The 20,886-nt window shown below is 38.2% G+C and overlaps 1 pseudogene; it reads left to right on the top strand.

Moving 5' to 3' along the window:
• The first annotated feature begins 13,359 nt into the window (after positions 1–13,359).
• LOC141495702 (large ribosomal subunit protein uL24 pseudogene) lies at positions 13,360–15,400 on the top strand (annotated as a pseudogene).
• The last annotated feature ends 5,486 nt before the right edge of the window (positions 15,401–20,886 follow it).

Below are 20,886 nucleotides of genomic sequence, written 5' to 3'. Positions count from 1 at the left end.
AGTATGCTTGAACAAGAGTCCTCTAATCATTGGGTGCTAAAATATAATTGGATGCTAATCCTTCCAGTTGTAAAAGCACTAAAGGAGCAGTGGGTGAATATTTAGTAACAGCTTCTTTAAGTTTAGTGACTTGTTTCAATCAAGGGGGGCATGGACCCTCTGCCATCCTCCTGGAGCATTGGGGTCAGCTATTTCAGTAACTGGGCATAAATGCCAACCCTCCAAGTCTTCTCCTCTCTCACAGGCAGCCAGTAAAGCCTTTTACAAGCTGTATCTTTCCTCCAAAGGCTTGTTTTTTTTTCAAATGGGTTTTTCTGGGGGGGGGGGCTAATTTACATTCTGCTGTTTTTCTAAATTCCCTAGGTTGGGGGTAAATCGACCTGTAACTAGGAGCCCGTGGAGGAGGACATGAATCTGTGTGGAGGGAGCTTAAATCTAAAACCTCCTCTAGAGAATCATTACTTTCAGTTTGACACTTAGCTGAAAAATTCCTCAGAGGCTTGTCTGGTCCTATAAGAGCTGCCTTGATGACTCCAAATAGAATAAAGTCTTTATCTTCTAACAATCTAGGGGTTTTATTATCATAACTAGTTATTTGTTCCCCTATCACATGCCATTTCTCTGGATCAATCCCTGTATGTTTGATCCATGGAGAAATTTCCAAGATTTTTTCAATGAATTTCCTAATATCCTTTAAATGTACTGACAACCCATTTTTCTTTACTAATTTATAAATCTGCTTTGTCCAGATTTCTTTCTCCTCAGGTTTTATTATGGGTAAACTATTCCCCATCTTCCCTATCTAGCTATGTGCTCCTTAGCTTATAGGGGTACTTGATTCTCCTTCCCTTAAGGGATCCCAGTTCCACTTCCTACCCTGTCCCTGTTTGGGCACTACTTGCATGGATTTTCTCTGTGGGCAGCTGGGGTCTTACCAATCCTGGTCTCTGGAGCATCCTTTGCCTACAGCCATCTGTAGTCTTGATGAGAAACGAGTCAACGAGGGGAGAGAGGAAGTTTTAAAAGCAGTCTTTATTACGGTACATTCAGGTTACATGGCAGCAGCTTTGTTTTCCCCCAGACAGCCCCTTATTTTGAGATTTCCCCTGCCCCGCTCTCCCACCATGAGAGAAGTGTGTCACTTTGTTAAGATAACAATAAAAACCATTTTAATCACTCTGTACTAAGTATTCTGGAGCCATTTATAACAGTTTCTTTCCTTTCTTCTCCTGTTATTTCTGATGCTGCACATATCCCAGTCAGTAGCTCTGAAGTCACACCTGCTTGTTCCTTCAATCCTAAGGGAGGACTTGGCACAGCCTTGGAAGGCGGTAGGTTGGGGTTTGTCCTCCATCCTCCAGAAGGCCCTGGGGCATCAGGAGGGTGACCTCAGGCCTGGCAGTAGGCTGTGCTGGGGGGAGGCAGGGCTGGGCTCAGTCCACAGTGGCAGACTGTCCCCCAGGGTCCCTGGCGTCCGGGTGGTGGTAGAGGCCCGGGATGCGGGCGGGGGGAGGCCCCGCCTGGGCATCCAGAACTACAGGCCGGACGAGAACGGAGCAGAAGCGTGGAGTAGGGACCCTGCGTGTCTCCCTGAGGTGGATAGAGAGTTCCGGGCGGGGCTCAGGTAAGTCCCTTCGCTTGGTTTCCACAGGTGCAAGAGGAGGATGGTGAGGGTGCCCGCTTCTGGGGGTGCTGGGACCAAGGGGAGGCTCCCAGTGGGGAACAAAGCTTCCCTGGCCTGCTGACCACATAGCCTTGTCTCCACCTTGATGACCTTGGGTCGGGGCAGTGAGGTAGCCCAGTGGATAGAGCACCGGCCCTGGAATTAGGAGGACCTGAGTTCAAATCCGGCCTCAGACACTTAATAATGACTGAACTGTATGACCTTGGGCAAGCCACTTAATCCCATTGCCTTGCAAAAAACAAAAAAAAATGCTCTTGGGTCAGTCCCTCATCAGCCAGTCACCCCACGGGGTTCTACAAAACACTGTCAGCAGCGGGGGCGGGGCCAGCTCTGGGAGGGGCGGGGCCTGCTCTGGGCGGGCCCCGCCCCCTCCCCGCCCCTGGCTCCGCCTCCTCCGTGGCGCCTCTGCGGCTGCGCATGCGCTCTGCGCCTCCCTCAGACAACGCCTGCTTTCTTCCTCAGAGAAGTTGCTGGCCGTCGCTGGCACTGCCTCACAGCCTGCGGCCCGGCTGCGGGGAGGTAGCCCGTTTGGAGGAGCCCGGCGGCCCCTCCAGTTCTGAGGCCCCCCGGGGCTGTGAAGGCCAAGGGCGGGATGAAGGGAGGCGCGGAGCCGGAAGCCAGACGAGCATGCGCAGAAGGGCAGCAGCTTCAGAGGGGCGGGGCCGGAAGCCAGACGAGCATGCGCAGAAGGGGCAGCAGCTTCAGAGGGGCGGGGCCGGAAGCCAGACGAGCATGCGCAGAAGGGGCAGCAGGCTTCAGACTGCCATTCTCTAAAGGCCGCCATCATCCTGGAAGCGTTTTTCAAGGAGAACGTGGGCCGTCCCTCACGGGACCTCCACCCAGTCCTCTCTGCGCCTTTTCCTGGCTTCGTTGCGGCAGTTTTCCTCTTCTCTCCACTGTAAGCCGAAGCCACAAGCGGGCCAGGCCCAGCTGGAAGCGGCCCCGGGGGTGCGGCAGAGCCCGAGCACGGCACAAGTCCCTGCTGGACTGGATGACTGTGGCCGCGCATGCGCAGCGGTGGAGGGCCTGGCCTGGGTGGTGCCTGGAGGCGGAGCTGGAGCCAAGCCCCGCCCAGATGCGACCTCTTCTCCTCCCAGCATCCTCCTCTTCCTCCCAGCATCCTCCGGGCGACTAGCCATTCCCGGATGTCTTCCTCAGATTTTGAGAGATGAAGATTCGTTTCCCCGCCCCCCCCATTCTATTTTTATCCCTAAAGAGATGTTGTCCCAGAGGAGAAATGACTGCTTCCTTCTGGCCCTTTCCTACACCGCCGCCACCACGCCCCCTCCCTGATCTCCCTGGGGCAGAAGTGAGCCGGGGAGACCCCCCCAACCTCGCTTCTCTTTTCCTTCCCAGAACCTCCGCCTCCGGAGGGAGCCCCGAGCAAGAGGGAATGGCCCCTTCCTGACAGCCAGGCCTGCAAGGGTGAGTCAAACATTACTTCTTTCCAGAATACTTAGTATTCCAGGATCAAGTGAGACATTCCTTGTTCATATAGCGAAATCCTAGAAATTGTGGGCACCAGAGAAGCATAAGTTAGAGCTAAAAAGTATACATCGCCCTTTTGCCCTACACTTACGAAGAAATTACTTTACATTTAATTTGATTATTGCAGAACATTTAAAAATGTTGAGTTCCAAATTCTTTGTATTTCCCTCCTGCCTTTCTACCACCTATTAAGAATGCCTGCAGTACAGTGCACATTATGCACATGAAGTCATGCAAAACATTTCTATGTTAATAAAGTTAAGAAAAATCAAATAAAGTGAAGAAACATGCTTTAATCAGCAGACAGAGTTCATCAGTTCTCTTCATTTTTCTTCATGAATAATGAAATTTTCTTGGATCATTATATGGGCAGAGTAATCCTGCTGTTACTATACAGAATGTTCTTTTGATTGTTCTCAGTTTACTTTGCTTCAGTTTAGACAATTTTTTTCCAAGTTTTCTTGGACCCTTGGTCTTATATTAACTGATTTGAGAAGTGTAAAGTTCAGTCTCTAAGTTCTAATTTGTATTTCTCTTTTTTAGGGTTTTAGAGCATTTTTTTTCCATTGGACATAGGTAGCTTTAATTTTTTTCTTTTGAAAAGTGCTTGTTCATATCCTTTAACTTTTTTTTCAACTGGATGAGTGGGATATTCCCTCTTAAGAGTTAATATTCTTAGTGAAGTCCTCTCAGGGTTAAAAGTCATTAAAACAAAGACAATTACTCTTAGACTATTCTTAGAAGAAAGGGGAAGAGAGACCTTGCATTCCAAGCCAGGCACCCTCCTAATTCTGTTAGAGGGGGGGAAATAGTGGATATTTCCAGAGAGACCTTGCATTTTTAGTTAGTCGCCTAGTTTATAACAGTATCTTAAGTGGGTGAACTGTAGACTGTTCCCATGAGAACAACCTTGCATTCCAATGAAGCTCATAAGACTCCTCTTGCTTGATGATAAGTAGACTATTACTTCAATAAGATAGTTTTAATCCTGAAGGTTATTTTCACCATCTGGATGGTGAGGTAATATTTTATGAAAACCTTTCTTTTCTTTGTTGCTGGGGTACATTTTCACAAGTAGAATGTAACTCCGAAGACTAAGCAATGAGTTGACAGAGAGGGACAGTAGGAAGGAGGAAGGGATCACATTAGGCCTTATAATCTTGCTTGACTGTCAATTTGGGGCAGCTCCTTGATTTTCACTACCTTTGCGAAACTTGGAGTGTGCCCGTTTCTTGAGAAAAGCCAAAAATAAACTTTCTTATTTGTTCAGAGGAGTCTCTTTATTTTTTTAAGTGGATTTTTATCCCACACATGGGGAATGACTTTCATAAATTTGGCTCATTTCCTTATATATTTTTTTTCCATTTTCTGGTTCGCCTTTATGTTTTGACAGCATTGGTTTTGTTTTTGCAAAGACTTAAATTTCAGATAATCAGAATTATGCCTTTTGCTGAATATGGTTATCTGTGGTTCTTGTTTGGTCACAAGTTCTTTCCTTATCCATATTTATGGCAGGTAAATTCTTCTTACTTTGTTCATGATAGCATCCTTTATAATTAAATTATGTACAATTTGACATTATCTTGGTTTATCTTGTGAGATGTTGGTCTATGGCTAGTTTTTGTTAGATTACTTTATAGTTTTCCCAGCAATTTTCATCAGATAATGGATTCATGTCCCTAAAGCTTGCATCCTTGAGTTTTTGAATCTCTACATTATTATGAACAAAATACATAATTTTACATATTTCCCATAGCCAATTTATTTCATTGATCAACCATTAGATTTCTTTGTCATCTCCAGATTGTTTTGATGATTACTGCTTTTTTATATTGTTTGAAATTTGGTGCTACTAGACTTCATTTGTGCAGTTTTCTTAATTCATTTTTCTGTTTCTGATAAATTTTACTATTTTTCCTAGGTGTAGAGAAAAAAAATTCTTTAGTAATTTGATAGGTGTGTTACTGAATAAATAATTTAATTGTTCGTCCACTTTCTCATGATGAATTAATAGTTTTCCAATTATATCTGCCCTTATTTATTTGAAAAATGTGTCCTATTTCTGTTATTCTGATTCCTAGGTATGTCAGGGCAGAGAGACTTCTACATCTGCAGTTACTTTAAATCAGATTTCCAGTTCTATCTCTTGACACTGGATTTGTTGGTAATGCATAGAAGTACTAATGATTTATGTGGGTCTATTTTATATTCTACAATTTTGCTAAACTTCTTAATTGTTTCTACTTGTTTTTTAGTTGGTTCTCTATGGTTTTCTTAAGTATACTGTCATATCATTGTAAAGTGATAATTTTGTTTCTGTGTTACATTATTCCTTTCTTTTTCTAGTTTTATTACTATAGCTAGCATTTCTGGAACAATATTTAAAAAGTTGGATAATGGCTATCCTTGCTTCACCTCTGATATTTTTAGGAAGTCAGGTAATGCTTGTTCTTTATTTTTGATATTTACTCCATATCATATTAAGGAAAGTTCCATTTATTCTTATGCTTTCTAAGTTTTTTAGTAGTCAAGGGTGTTGTATTTTTCAAAAGCTTTCTACATCAATTGATATGTATTTATAATTTTTATATATGTATATAATATACTTTATATAATATACATATAATACAGTAATATATAATAAAAATTGGTTTTGTTACTAACAAAATGGTCAACATACTCATAGTTTTACTAATAATACATTCTGAATTCCTAATATAAATACATTCAGATATAATGTTTGAGTTTTGTCATTCATCATTGGAATTTCCTATTAATATGTTTAAAATTTTACCTTGATATTCATTAGGGAAATTGATATTGTTGCTTTCTTTTTAATTTTTACCTGGTTTCATACCAAAAAAAGTCAAAAGAAGTATTTGGTTTGACTTCTTTTTTTGTTTGTTTTTTTGGGGTTTTGGGTAAGGCAATGAGGCCACATTTGAACTCAGGTTCTTCTGACTCCAGGACCTGCACTCTATCTACTGTACCACCCAGCTGCCCTGGTTGGACTCCTTCTTTACCTAACATCTTTCTTTTTCAAATCATTCAAACAATATTAACTTGGTAGAGTTCAACTGAAGATCTATCTATTCCTGGGGATTTTTTCCTTAGGGAGTTAATTTATGACTTGTTTAATTTCCTTTTCTAATATATAGCTACTTAAGTATTCTTCAATCTCTTCTGTTCATCTGTGAAATTTTACATTGTTGTAAAAATTCATCCATTTCACTTAGCTTATCTGTTTTATTAGTTACATTCCCATTTCATTGATCTACTTTTCCTATTTTATTCATGTAAGGGTTTGAAAATAGAAGTTTTCTTGAAAATACTGCTTTGGTAGCATAACGCAAATTTTGGTATGTTGTCTCATTACTGTCATTCTCTTTAATGAAATTATTGATTGTTCTTTGACCACCACATACTTTAGGATTAGGTTATTTAGTTTACATTTAGTTTTTAAATGATGCTTCAAAGGTCCATTATTGAAAGTGATATTCATGGCATTATGATCTGAAAAGAATGCACTTAATTTTCCTGCTTTTCTATTATTTCTCTGTGAGGTTTTATGATGAATAATACATTTTTAGTTTTTGTGAAGGTACCATTGTATAGTTGAAAGAAAAAGTTTTTCCCCTGTTTCCTTTCATTTTTCTCCAGAAAGTATCATGGCTAACTTTTCTAAAATTCTATTTTCTTAGCTTCTTTCTGATTTGATTTTCTGATTAGATTTATCTAGTTTTGAGAGGGAAAATTTGAGGTGCCTCACTAGCATAGTTTTACTATTTTCTCCTGTAACTCATTTAATTTTTCCTTTAAGAATTTTAATGCTATGTCTTTTGATGCATATATATTTAATATTGGTATTACTTTGTTGTCTCTAGGACCTTTTAGCAATTTGTAGTCTCCCTGATTATCTCTTCTAATTGGTTTTACTTTTACTTTTGATTTCTCTAAGATCATTGCAAGCCCTGCCATTTATTCATTTTCTCAATTATATGGAAAGGTGATTTTTAGTTTTCATATTTGTAAAGTTTTCTCCCTTTTACCTTTCCTTATCCCAGAATAGCTAGTAATCTGATATAGACTATACATGTACAATCATGTTACATATATTTCCATATTAGTTATGCTGTGAAAGAAGAATCAAAACACAAAGGGGAAAACCATGAGAAGGAAAAAAACAAAAGAAGATTTAAAAGGGGGAAAATAGTATGTTACATTCAGATTCTATGCGTTCAGATTTCATAGTTCTTTCTCTGGATGTGGATGACATTTTCTATATCAGGTGTTGTTAAAAAATTTTTGATGGTTGCATTGCTGATATGAACTGTCTGTCATGGTTGATCATTGCACAATGTTACTATTAGTGTGTCCAATGTTCTCCTGGTTTTGCTTACTTCATTTAGTTTCATTTCACATTAGTCTTTCCATGTTTTTCTGAAATCTGCCTGCTCATCATTTTTTATAGAGCAATAATATTCCATTATATTTATATACTACAATTGTTCAGCCATTCCTCAATTGGTAGGCATCCCCTCAATTTCTAATTCTTGGCTACCACCATAAAAACATTCTTGTACATGTAGATCTTTTCCCCATTTTTGTTATCTCTTTGGGATAGATATAGTAATAGTAGCTGAATCAAAGGTCACCATATTTTTATTGGACTTTGGGCAAGGTTCCATGTTGCTCTCCAGGAGGGTTGAATAAGTTTAGAGTTCCACCAGTAATGCTTTTACTGTCCCAATTTTCTCACATCTCCTTCATATTTTTCATTTTCCTTTTCTATAAAATTAGGCAATGTGACAGTTGTGAGAATTCTTTTAATTTGTATTTCTGTAATCAATACTGACTTAGAGCACTTTTTCAATGACTATAGATAGATTTAATTTCTTCATCTGAAAACTGCCTGTTCATAGTCTTTGACCATTTATCATTAGGGAAATGGTGGTTAAATTCTAAATTTGATTCTGTTCTCTATATATTTTAGAAATGAAGCCTTTATCAGAAACATTGGCTATAAAAATTGTTTTCCAGCTTTCTGCTTTCCTTCTAATCTTTTTTTGTATGGTTTTGTTTATATAAAAACTTTTCAATTCAATCATAGTTATCTATTTTGCATTTTATACTATTCTCTATCTCTTCTTTGGTCATAAATTTTCCTTTTCTTCATAGATCTTACAGGTAAATGATTCCTTGCTCTTTTTATTGACTTATTGTATTACCCTTTATGTCTAATTTTGACCTTATCTTTGTAAAGGACATGTGATGGTGGTCTATGCCTACTTTCTGCCATGCTAGTTTAAAAAAAGTTTTCCCAGCAGTTTTTGTCAGATTGTGACTTACTGTCCCAGAAGTTGGAACCTTTGGGTTTATCAAACAGTAGATTAGTATAGTTATTTACCATTGTCTTGTGAACCTAAACTATTTCACTGATCCCCTTTTCTGACTGCTTTTCATTGGGTACCCTATGAAGTTACTAGATATTCTTTCCTCTTTGAACCATATGAGTGATATTTTAAGATTTACTGCTCCCTTTCCATTTTAAGAGTTCTTTCTTTTATGATGTGAGATAATTTCCCCTATTTTCCTACTTCCTTTCCTCTTCTCCCAATACATTCCTTTTTCTTTCTTTTTTTTTAGTCAGTGGGGTTAAGTGACTTGCCCAAGGTCACACAACTAGGTAATTATTAAGTGTCTGATGCCGGATTTGAACTCAGGTACTCCTGGCTCCAGGGCTGGTGCTCTATCCACTGTGCCACCTAGCTGCCCCACATTCCTTTTTCTTGTTCATCTTTTTTTTTATTTTAAAGATTATACCAACATAATGGACTTTTATGTGTACTCTCTGCTTATATAGATTTCTTTTAACTGCTACCTGCTTATGTAGATTCTGATGCCATGGAAATACTTGGTGGAGAACAAATAGTCAAATCTTGTACTGACTTTGTGAATGGTGAGAAATTATGTTTTTGTAACATCCTTTGCTTCCATTCCTGAGAATAGTCCTCTTTCCTGTACCAAACCTTGAATTCATAACAACCATCTGTATATCCTGTGTCCTGCCAATTAGATGCTTCACCTAGTCCTACCACTCGGAAGATCCTACAAGAGCAGGGAGGTAGAAGCTAAAGCCCACGAAGTATATTGAGATAGCAAACTGTTACCCAAACTGATTTTGTTACCCTTGAACATCCTGACAGAATCCTTTGCACTATGCCTCTGCCAACCTCTGTCCCATTTCTACCATGTTTACCATGTCCTGTCCCTAATACAAGCTGTGGCTTCCCCCCCCCCCCCCCAGCTGCTTATCTTTTAAGGATAGAGCCTGCATACAATAAGTTGGCATTGCGTAATAAAACTTAACTGTCCCTTTTAACTCTGAGTTTTGAGTCTTCATGAAATTCTTTCAGTATTCATACCCTAGCTCACCTCGAGAACCACACTACACTACTATGAGTGGTTTTTCAAGAAATAACTACTTATTGGAAGCAAAATAAGTCCTCAACATGTGATTCTTTATAGTGTTAAAACTTTTTCAAGAGACAGGAATATTACCTTGTTTTATTATTTGAACATCAGTCAGAAATGCTCATGGACATTTGCTAGGGTTTCAGTATCCACTAGAGACTATAGTTCTTTATAACTATTAGTAAACTTAATATTTATTATTGAAAAAACATTTTTAGGTAGCATTTAAAGACAATGAATATTTTTAATTTTTTAAAAAAAGTTTATTTTATTTAAGGAATTGGGGTTAAGTGACTTGCCCAAGGTCATACAGCTAGGCAATTATTAAGTGTCTGATTCTGGATTTGAATTCAGATCCTCCTGACTTCAGGGCTGGTGCTCTGTACTCTGTGCCACTTTGCTGCCCCAGGCTATGAATTTTGAAAGCAAAAAAAAAAAAACCCAAAAGCCACTCCCAAAGTAAGTTAAACAGTAAAAACAAGAAGTTCTAAGAAAAAGAAAAACAAGCTATTAGGAAACATGAAGAATACTGTTAATCATTAATAAGAGAAATGCGAATTTAAAAATTCTTCCTGGACTATTTTGCAACCCATCAGACTGGCAAGGTGACAAGGTGATTGTAAAAGGAAAACTATTGAAAGGGTTCCAGATTAACAAACATTTTAGGGTACTGCTAGTGGAACTGTGAATTAATAGAGCTATTTCAGTGAGCAATGTGGAAACATGCCTCCCCCCATTACTAAACAGCGTGTATCCTTTGACTTAGCCATAAAACAACTAAGCCTGTACTTCCAAAAACATCAGAATCAAAGAGAGGAAAAGGACTCACCAGAACAAAAATATTTCTAACAGTCTTTTCTGTTACAGCAAAGTACTAGGGGAAAAAATATGCTCATCAGCTCGTCATTTGGGGATGAGCAGAACAAATGATTATAAATGCAATGGAATATTATTGTGTTTTAAATTATTAGAGACAGTTTTAGAGAAACCAGGAAGATATAGGGCATTCCATTTTGTAAAGGTTCTGGATCAGTCACATTTATTTCCTGCTAGATTCTGCATCTGATTTTATCAATCCTGACATGTTCCTGGGGAGCACTTTCTTTCTACTCAGAATTTTTTCAGCTTCCTTTTATAAGTTATCTTCCTCAATGGGATTGTAAACTTCTTGGGGCAGAGACTGTCTTTATTTTTGCTTGTATGTATATCCCCAGGATTTTTTTTTAGGTTTTTGTAAGGCAAATGGGGTTAAGTGGCTTGCCCAAGGCCACACAGCTAGGTAATTATTAAGTGTCTGAGACCGGATTTGAACCCATGTACTCCTGACTCCAGGGCCGATGCTTTATCCACTACGCCACCTAACCGCCCTATCCCCAGGATTTAACACAGTGCCTGCCATATGATAAGTATTTAGTAAATGTTTGTTGGCTACCTGCTTGGAAGAAATCAAATTGAAGCTCTTAAGGGGGGGGGAAGATAAAGTACTTTCAAATATTTGATTTTTTGTTTTGTTTTGTTTTTTGAGGCATTGGGGCTAATTGAATTACCCAAGGTCACACAGATGGTGACTATCAAGTATCTGAGGTCAAATTTGAACTCAGGTTTTCCTGACTTCAGGGTCAGTGTTGTATTCACTGCACCACCTAGCTGCCCCTAGAACTTAGAAGAAAGAGTACAAAATCTTGCTAAGTAGTAGTCTCTCTGAACAACAGAGTGTAGCAAGTAGAACTCAATTAACAAGACAGAGTAGAACAAAGTCAAAAGAATTAAAAAATCAAGGGAAAACAAGCCAAGGAGAGATAAAAGAGGTAACCAACCAAAAAAACCTGAATAACATAGTAAGAAATTATAAAACTTCCCAGGTATATTAGAAGCAGAAATCAAATAACAAATACAGACAGATTCTACCTTTGTCCTTCTGAAATTAAGTCAAAAATTGAAAACCAACAAGGAATATCAACAAAAATCAAGAGATTTGAGACCTAAGAAAAAATACAACAATCAGCCAGAATAGAAGAGTTCAAAGTATTGAGGAATCATTGTGAAGATTATACAATTTTGTACAGCTTCTACACAGGGAAAAAAATCATAGAACATGATATTCCAGAATACAAAGCTTTAAGACTTATAGCCAAGAATAATTTAGCCCTACAAAACTGAATCCAACCCTACTTGGAAAAAAACAATAATTCTTTAAGGAAAACGTCTCTGGCAATTATGAAGAAAAGAAGACTTAAAAAATTTCTGAAATGCAAAATAAGAGAAAAGAAAAAGCTAGAAGGTTAAATATATTTAAGCCATTAGAAGAGCCTAAATAATAATGAAATTCTTACATCCTAAGAAGGGAGCAGGAAAGCAATGTCTCTTTAGAATCCTTGCTTTCCTCAAGGGTCATCGAGGAAGCTATGAAAGAAATCATAAGATTTAAGTGGGGTTCAGAATTTTCATTTTTAGATGAAAAAAAGGAGAAGGAAAATGAAATAAACGAAGCACATGTACTAGAAAAACATCTAATGGGAGAGAATGGACATTCAGTAAGGGAACTTTCAAACTTTTCCTCATGAAAAAACCAAAAATGAATAGAAAATTTGATCTTCAAAAACAAGACTCAGGAGAAGCATAAAAAGGAGAGGGAAATCGTTAGGGATTTAATGATATTCAACTGTTTATATTCCTACATGGGAAGATGATACTGGTAACTCAGGAGAACTTTCTATTTAGTAGGACAGTCAGAATGAGTATATGGACAGAGAGAAAGAGCACAGGTGTGAATATGAAGAGGTGATATCTTAAAAAAATGAAATTAAGGCACAAGAGAGTAATATTCTGGAAGAAAGGGAAAGTAGAATGGGGTAAATTATTTCACATAAAAGAGACTAAAATTTTTTTATAGTTAAGAGGAAGAAGGGGAGAGGGAGGTGAAGGGAAAGTGAGTGAGCTTTATTTACATTAGAATTGACTCAAGGAGGGAATAGCACATACTCAATTGGATATAGAAATAGAAAAGTTTGAAAGTCCCCTATGTCATTGAATGCCCATTTTTTTCTCCTTGAAAGAGTATGTTCAGTTTTGCTGCATTCTTGATTCTTGGTTTTAATCTAAGCTCCTTTGCCCTCCAGAATATCACATTCCAAGCCCTACAGTCCCCCAGTGCAGAAGCTGCTAAATCTTGTATTATCCTGACTGTGACTCCATGATATTTGAATTGTTTCTTTGTGACTGGTTGAAATATTTTCTCCTTGATCTGAGAGCTCTTAAATTTGCCTATAATATTCCTGGCAGTTTTTAATTTGGTATCTCCTTCAGGAGGTGATTGAGAAATTCTTTCAATTTCTATTTTACTCTTTGCTTCTAGAATATCAGGGCAATTTTCCTTGATAATTTCTTGCAAAATGACATCTAGCTTCTTGTTCTGGCCCTAGCTGTCAAGTAGTCCAATAATTTTAAAATTATGTCTCCTGAATCTATTTTCATTTTCTTATGTAGTTTTCATTCTTTTGGTTTGATTTTATTGTTGTTGTTTTTTGATTTCTCATAAAATCATCAGCTTACCTCTGCTCCATTCTATTTTTTTAATGAATTATTTTTTTCAGTGAGCTTTTGTATCTCCTTTCCCATTTGATCAAGTCTGCTTTTTAAGCTATTCTCCTCTGGACCTCTTTTCCTATTTGATTGAGTCTGGTTTTAAGATGTTATTTTCTTCAGTATTTTGTGTCTCCTTAACTAAGTTGCTGACTTGGTTTTCATACTTTTCTTGCATCACTCTAATTTCTCATTCCAATTTTTCCTCTGCCTCCCTTACTTGATTTTCAAAATTGTTTTTGAGCTCTTCCAAGGCCTGAGACCAATTCATATTTTTCTTGGAGGCTATGGATGTAGGAGTTTGACTTTGTAATCTTTTGAATGTGTATCTATCTTGATCTTCTTCATGATCATAACAATTGTCCATGGTTGAATTTTTTTTTCTGTTGCTTGTTCATTTTCCTATGACTTGATTTTAACTCTTTGTTAAGATGGGACTCTGCTTCCAGTGTGGAGGGCATAGCGTCCTAAGTTTTATGAGGTTTTTGCAGCTGTTTTCAGAGATATTTCTAGGGACCTGCAAGTTTTCTATTCTTCTAAGGTCTTATGATATATGGAGAGGTTTGTGTCACTCTCCTAGCCTGTACTCTGGTGTGTAGGTGACCACAAGCATGTTTTTCTGCCCTGGAACTGTGAAGAGAGGCCCAACTCTGCTAGAGCAGTAAAATCTATTGCTCCTTTTCCTGAGTTTAGAGCTCCAGACTGTGACCTATATCTGAGTTTGGGCAAAGCAACAAAGTTTTGCCTTAGTGACAGTAAAGAGATCCCTGTAATCTCCTTTTAACCCCCTGACTGTCCATAGACTGAGACCTTTGACAGCACTTGTTGCTGCTGATTAAGTGGTTCCTGAGGCTTGCTCCTGCTCTGCTGAGGTCAAGTCTGTACTGCTCAGGCCTGAATTGGACTGGACACCACTCTCACCCCAAAGTGGCAGAGTTTTCTTGCTGACCTTCCAAGTTTTCCTTGGCAATCTGTGGACTGAGAGATCTGAAAACCCCCACTCCTGCCATGAATCCATTTACCTCACTTCTTGCTCCTGGATTGCTGGGGTCACTTTGCTACAATGGGGCCTATGCTGCCCTGTGCTTGTCTCTAACCCCAGTGCCCCAGACCCTTCCCAGTTTTCTTGGACTGGAAAATTGTTTCACTCTGACTTTTTTGTGGATTCTGCTACTCTAGAATTTGCTTAGAGTCATTATTTCAAGGTATTTGGAGTAGTTTGGGGGAGAGCTTGAGAGAGTATCTGCCTTTACTCTGTCATCTTGGCTCTGCCCCCTATCGACTTTAAAACTTACCTGAGGAAAAGACCAGACTTGAATAGAATAAAATGGACTTTCCAATCCAAGATTCAAGGAATCCCAAACAAGTAAACATGGATGAGAAAACATAAAGGATTCAATAAACTTAAACTCTTCATATTTCTTATGGGAATATGATCCTTATACTTCCTAAGAACTTTCTTCTTATTAAAGTAGTAAAAAGGAGTATAGATAGAAGACACAGCTATGAGTTGATCATGATGGGATGATTTCCTTGGTTTGTTTTGACAGGTTAACTCCCAAGTATTTTGTATTGTCTACAGTTATTTTAAATTGGATTTCTCTTTCTTGCTGCTGGACTTTGTTCTTTATAGAAATGTGGGATTTAGCTTTTCTCTTCTTCAGTGTCTCTGAGGTCAAAATGAAGTTCAATCCTTTTGTGACCTCTGACCGAAGCAAGAACCACAAGATGCATTTCAATGCTCCCTCCCACATACAGAGGAAAATTATGTCTTCTCTTTCTAAGGAGCTGAGACAGAAGTACAATGTCCACTCCATACCCATGTGAAAAGATGATGAAGTCCAGGTTCTTCGAGTACACTACAAAGGACAGCAAATTGGCAGGGTAGTCCAAGTTTACAGAAAGAAATATGTGTTCTACATTGAGCGTGTACAGTGTGAGAAGGCTAATGGTACAACTGTCCATGTAGGCACCACCCAGCAAGGTGGTTATCACAAGGCTAAAACTGGACAAAGATGGCAAAAAGATCATTGAATGAAAAGCCAAATCTTGCCAAGTAGGAAAAGAAAAGGGCAAATATAAGGAAGAAACTATCAAGAAAATGCAAGAGTAAAAATTATATGGTTGTAATTAAATTGCGAGAATTAACAAAAGAAAAAAAGAAATGTGGGATTTGTGTGAGTTTATTTTATATCCTTCAACTTTGCTAAAGTTGTTAATTATTTCACATAGTTTTTAGTTGATTCTCCAGGATTTTGTATATGTGTCATCTTATTATCTACAAAGAGTTATAGTTTTGTTTGCTCATTTCCTATTCTAATTTCTTCAATTTCTTTTTTTTCTCATTACTAAAGTTAGTGTTTTTAGTATAATATTGAATAATCAACCTTGATTTTATTGAGAAGACTTTTGGCTTATCTCCATTACAGTTAACTTCCTTGTGGTAAGTTCCATTTATTCCTATTCTTTTTAGGAATGGGTTCTGTAATATGTCAAAACCTTTTTCTGAGGGTAAAAACATCACTCATACAAAAATATTCATAATAGCCCAGTTTGTGGTATCAAAGAATTAGAAAGAAATCAAATGAATGTCCATCAATTGAACCAGAACATTGTACACCCTAACAGCAACCTGGGGGTGATGATCAATCTTAATGGACTTGCTCATTCCGTCAGTGCAATAATAAAGGACAATTTTAGAGTACCTGAGATGGAGAATACCACCTGTATCCAGAGAAAGAACTGTGGAGTTTAAACAAAGACCAAAGTCTATTACCTTCAATCTTTTAAAGGAAAAAGTGTCTTATGTACAACATAATTTTACTATCTCTAATATTTTATTTTCTCCTCAAGGATATGATTTCTCTTTCAACACATTTAATTTTGATCAATGTATAGCATGGAAACAAAGTAAAGATTATCAGACTGTGGGGGGGATGGAGGGGAGGGAAAGGAGGGTGGGGGGAAAATTGTAAAATTCAAAACCTTACAAAAAATGATAGGCAGAAACTACTATTGTATATAATTGGAAAACTAATAAAAATATTTTTAAAAAAGATGAACAAAAAACTTTTTTCTTTATCTATTGAGATAATCATGATTTCTGTTGCTTTTTTGAAAAATTGATATGGTCATTTATGCTAAGAGTTTTCTTCATAGAGAAGCAACCCTGAATTCTTGGTACAAGGTCCCATCTGGTCAGAGTCTATGATCCTTGTGATGTGTGTGTGTGTGTGTGTGTGTGTGTGTGTGTGTGTGTGTGTATACATACATACATACACACACATTGCTGTAATGTTCTTGCTAGTATTTTATCTAAAAAATTATTGCATCAATATTCATTAGTAATTGATCTTTACTTTTCTATTTTTTTAATTAGAAATGCTTAAAAGTCCTCTATTTTGTTAAATTTCCATTTTTCCCCTTGAATGAACTTGGTTTTGCTGCATAGTTGACTCTTGGCTCTAATATTAATTCCATTGCTTTGAAAAATATCAAAGCCCTCTGCTTTTTCAGTATAGAAGTTACTACAACCTATGTAATCCTGGCAGTGGTTTCATGTAATTTGACTCGTTTCTGGTTGCTTGCATTATTTTCTTTTTTTTTCTTTTCCTTTTCTTTTTTTTTAGTTTTTGCAAGGCAGTGGGGTTAGGTGTCTTGCCCAAGGCCGCACAGCTAGGTAATTATTAAATATGAGACCAGATTTGAACTCAGGTACTACTGAATCCAGGGGCCAGTGCTCTATCCACTGCACCACCTAGCTGCCCCACTATTTTCTAAATGATGTGAAAACACTGGAATTTGGTTATCATATTTTTGGGAATTTTCCTTTTCAGACCGCTTTCAGGTGGTGGTCAGGGTATTCTTTCAATTTTCCCACTGGTTCTAGAATGTTAGGGTAGTTTTTCTTTTCTTTTGTCTTTTTCTTTTTTTAAAGTTTTTGCAAGGCAATGGGGTTAAGTGGCTTGCCCAAGGCCACAAAGTTTTTCATGATAATTTCTTGAAAGATGATGTCTAGGGTCTTTTTTTTTTGATGATGGCTTTCACATAATCCAATAATTCTCAAGTTATTTCTCTTGGACCTATTTTCCAGGTCAATTGTTTTTTCAATAACAAATTTTACAATTTTATCTTCTTTTGATTTTGTTGTACTATTTCTTGAAGTCTAAAGGATTCAGTAGCTTTCATTTACCCAATTCTAACCTTTTTTAAATTGAAACTTTATTTTATTTTTCCAATTTCATGAAATAGTAGTTTTTCAGCATTTATCCATTAACATATTTATGAGTTCCACATTTTCTACCACCTTCCCTTCCCTCTCCTTTCCCCATGGCAGTGAACAGTCACATAAAAATTGTACAAATATATTTCTATTTGACATGCTATTTAGTCATGGAGGAATTAGTCAAAGAGGAATTAGAACTAAGGGGAAAGAAAAAACTATAATGGTGAAAGGAAAAACATAAATGAAGTTTTAAAAAAAGTGAACATATTATGGTTTGCTCTGTTTTCAGACTCTAGTTTTTTTTCCCCCCTATGGATATGGATGACATTGTTTATAGCAGGTCTCTCAGGGTTGTCCCTGATTTCTGAACTCCTGAGAGGAGCTATTTCCATCATAATTGATCATCTCACAGTATTGTTGTTAATGTATACAATGTTCTCTTCATTCTGTTCTTTTTACTCAGTAATAGTTCGAGCAAGTCTTCCCATGCTATTTTAAAAGTCCAGTCACTTATGATTTCTTATAGAACAATAGTACTCCATAACATTCATATACCATAACTTGTTCAGTCATTTCCCAGTTATTTGGCATCCCCTTAATTTCTAATTTTTTGCCCACTAAAAACTAATTCTAATTGTTAAGGAATTCTTTTCTTCACTGTGCTTTTGTACCTCCTTTATCATTTGGCCAATTCCTCTGTGAAGTTTTGGATATTTTCCCATGTTTTTGTGTTTCTTTTCCCAACCTGTTGACTAATTTATATAATTGTCTTGTTTTACTCTCATTCCTTTTCCCAATTTTTCTTCTTTTTTTAAAAAAAAAAACTTTGGCCAAGATGTCGGAGAGAAGACAGGCACAGTTCTAAAGTTTCCTGATCTCTTCCCCATCTATCACATGAAACAAACCTCTTAAAAGAAATCTGACCCACAAAACCCAGAAAGAAAAGCCAAGAGAAAGAACATCTACCTCGGGATTTGTCTCCATCAGGAGCTGTGGCTGAATTCGGGCCGGTGAGTCTGGGCCCAGAGGGAGGATTAGCCCCAATCAACCAGACTAGCAGCTGAATTGGAACCAGGAGTCTGAGGAACCGGGAGTCTGAGGGCCCGAGAGCCAGACCTGCTGGATCAGAGGTGGGGCTGGACCACGGGGGCATGAGTCTGTGGGGGAGCAGAGGTGCTGGTGTTGGAGCTGTCCCCCTGGACATCCCGGACAAGGATGGGGTCAGAATTCTGGAGCAGGGGAGCTGTGGACACCATCCCTGGGCTTCTCTGGTCTGAGACCCATTACAACTCAGACTTCCCCCCTAACAAACAAATGCAAACTACTTCTGCCTCAGGCCCAGGTGTGTGAGCAGAAGAACCAGCCCAGCTGAGGAATGACCTCAGGCCAGGGTAAAGCCCACCATTGATTGAAGGCAAAAGAATTCAATACCTCCAACTCCTCCCTTCAAGGAAAGGGAGAGGGCCTCAACCAAGGTCACAGACACTCCAGAGAAAGAAACCAGCACCTCCTGGCCAGCCAGAGAAACTGCACTCAGTGAGTAAAGCCTTTAGCAATCCCAAGCCCCTGTGAACCAGCCCCTCCAAAACTCAGGTCTTAGCAAAATGAAGAAGGGTCAGCAGAAAGGTGGATCCATAGAAAAATTCTTGGAAGGGAAAGACACTAACTGAGAGAGACCTGGAACCTCTGAGGAGAATACAATCTGGTCTTCAGTACAGAAAGACTTCCTTGAAGAAATAAGGAGTTTAAAAATCAACTAGAAAATTTGGGGGGTAAAATTAATACCTTGCAACAAGAAAACAAATCTCTCAGATCTTCAAATGGGCAAATGCAAAAAGAAATTAATTCTCTCAAAACCTCAATTGGTCAAATGGAAAGCTCTTTCAAAAGTAGAATTGACCAATTAGAAAAGGAGTTGCAAAAGGTTACTGAAGAAAACTCCCCCCCCCAAAAAAGAATGGAGTCTACAGAAACTAATGACTCCATGAGACAGCAAGAGTCAGTTAAACAAAATAAAACATAGAAAAAAATAGAAGAAAATGTAAAATACCTCATCAACAAAACCACTGACCTCGAGAATAGATCGAGGAGGGGCAACCTGAAAATTATAGGACTTCCTGAAAACATTGAAGAGAAAAAAATCCTGGACTTAATATTACAGGATCTAGTGATGGAAAACTCCCATGATATCATGGAATCAGAGGGCAAAGTAGTTATTGAAAGAGTACATCGATCCCCACCAGAAAAAGATCCTAAAATGAAAACACCAAGGAATGTTGTGGCCAAACTGCAGAACTATCAGATAAAAGAGAAAATCCTTCAAGCAGCCAGAAAGAAACAATTTAAATATCAAGGAGCCACAGCAAGGATCACATAGGACCTGGCTGCATCAACTTTAAGGGATCGAAGGGCCTGGAACGAGATATTTTGAAGAGCACGGGAGCTTGGAATGCAGCCAAGAATCTACTTTCCTGCAAAGCTGAGCCTTCTCTTCCAGGGAAAAAGATGGACATTTAACGAAATGGAAGAATTCCAAAAATTTCTGATGAAAAGATCAGAGCTAAACAGAAAATTTGGGCATCAAACAGGAGGTTCAAGAGACACATAAAAAAATGCAATCCACTAAGTTGAAACTGGCTATATCCCAGCATGGGGGTAAAAAAAAGATTCTCATAAACCTTGAGAAATGTAACTCTAACAGAGAGAATACACCTAGCCAGAAATGATGGACATTCATGACCTATCCATGAGACTACTATCTAATGGGATGTAACTGGCTTTAACCCCACTTGGGAGAAAGATTCTAATAACTTTCAGGAATTTTGACTCTATTCGATAGAATATACAGAACTAAAAGGGACAGACTTAGAATATTCTATGACTTAGATAGAATGGTCTTAAAAAACACTACTGCCCTAAAAAGGGGGACAGGAAAGAGATGGGAGGAGGGAGGGGATTGAATGGGGTAAATCTCATTACACTAAGAGGTACAAAAAAACCCTATGGTAATAGTGGGGAAGAAGGGAGCAGAGGAGAAACACCTGAATCTTCTTCTCATCAGACTTGGCTTAAAAGTCAACCTACACATACTCAGTTAACTTATAAAACATCTAACCTCTCAAGTATTAAAAGGGGGAAAGGGGAGGGGGGACGGAGAAAGGGAAGGGGAGTGGGGGGAAATAAGGGGAAATAACAAAAGGAAGGGAAGGGAAAAGGGAAAAAGGGAAAGGGGAAAGAAAGGGGAGGGTGTGATATAGGAGGGCTAACACACTGAAGGGGATGGTATTCAGAAACAAAATAGTGGGGAATATGGATAAAGGGGGAAAATACAGAGGGAAGATAGCATGGAGGGCAATAAAGAATTAGTGATCATAACCTTGAATGTGAATGGGATGAACTCTCCCTTAAAACGTAAGCAAATAGCAGAGTGGAT

This window comes from Macrotis lagotis, chromosome 1 (genome assembly GCF_037893015.1).
Source record: "Macrotis lagotis isolate mMagLag1 chromosome 1, bilby.v1.9.chrom.fasta, whole genome shotgun sequence".
NCBI lineage: Eukaryota > Metazoa > Chordata > Mammalia > Peramelemorphia > Peramelidae > Macrotis > Macrotis lagotis.
Note: the sequence above shows the minus strand (reverse complement) of the source record. Positions and strands in the feature narration are given on the sequence as shown.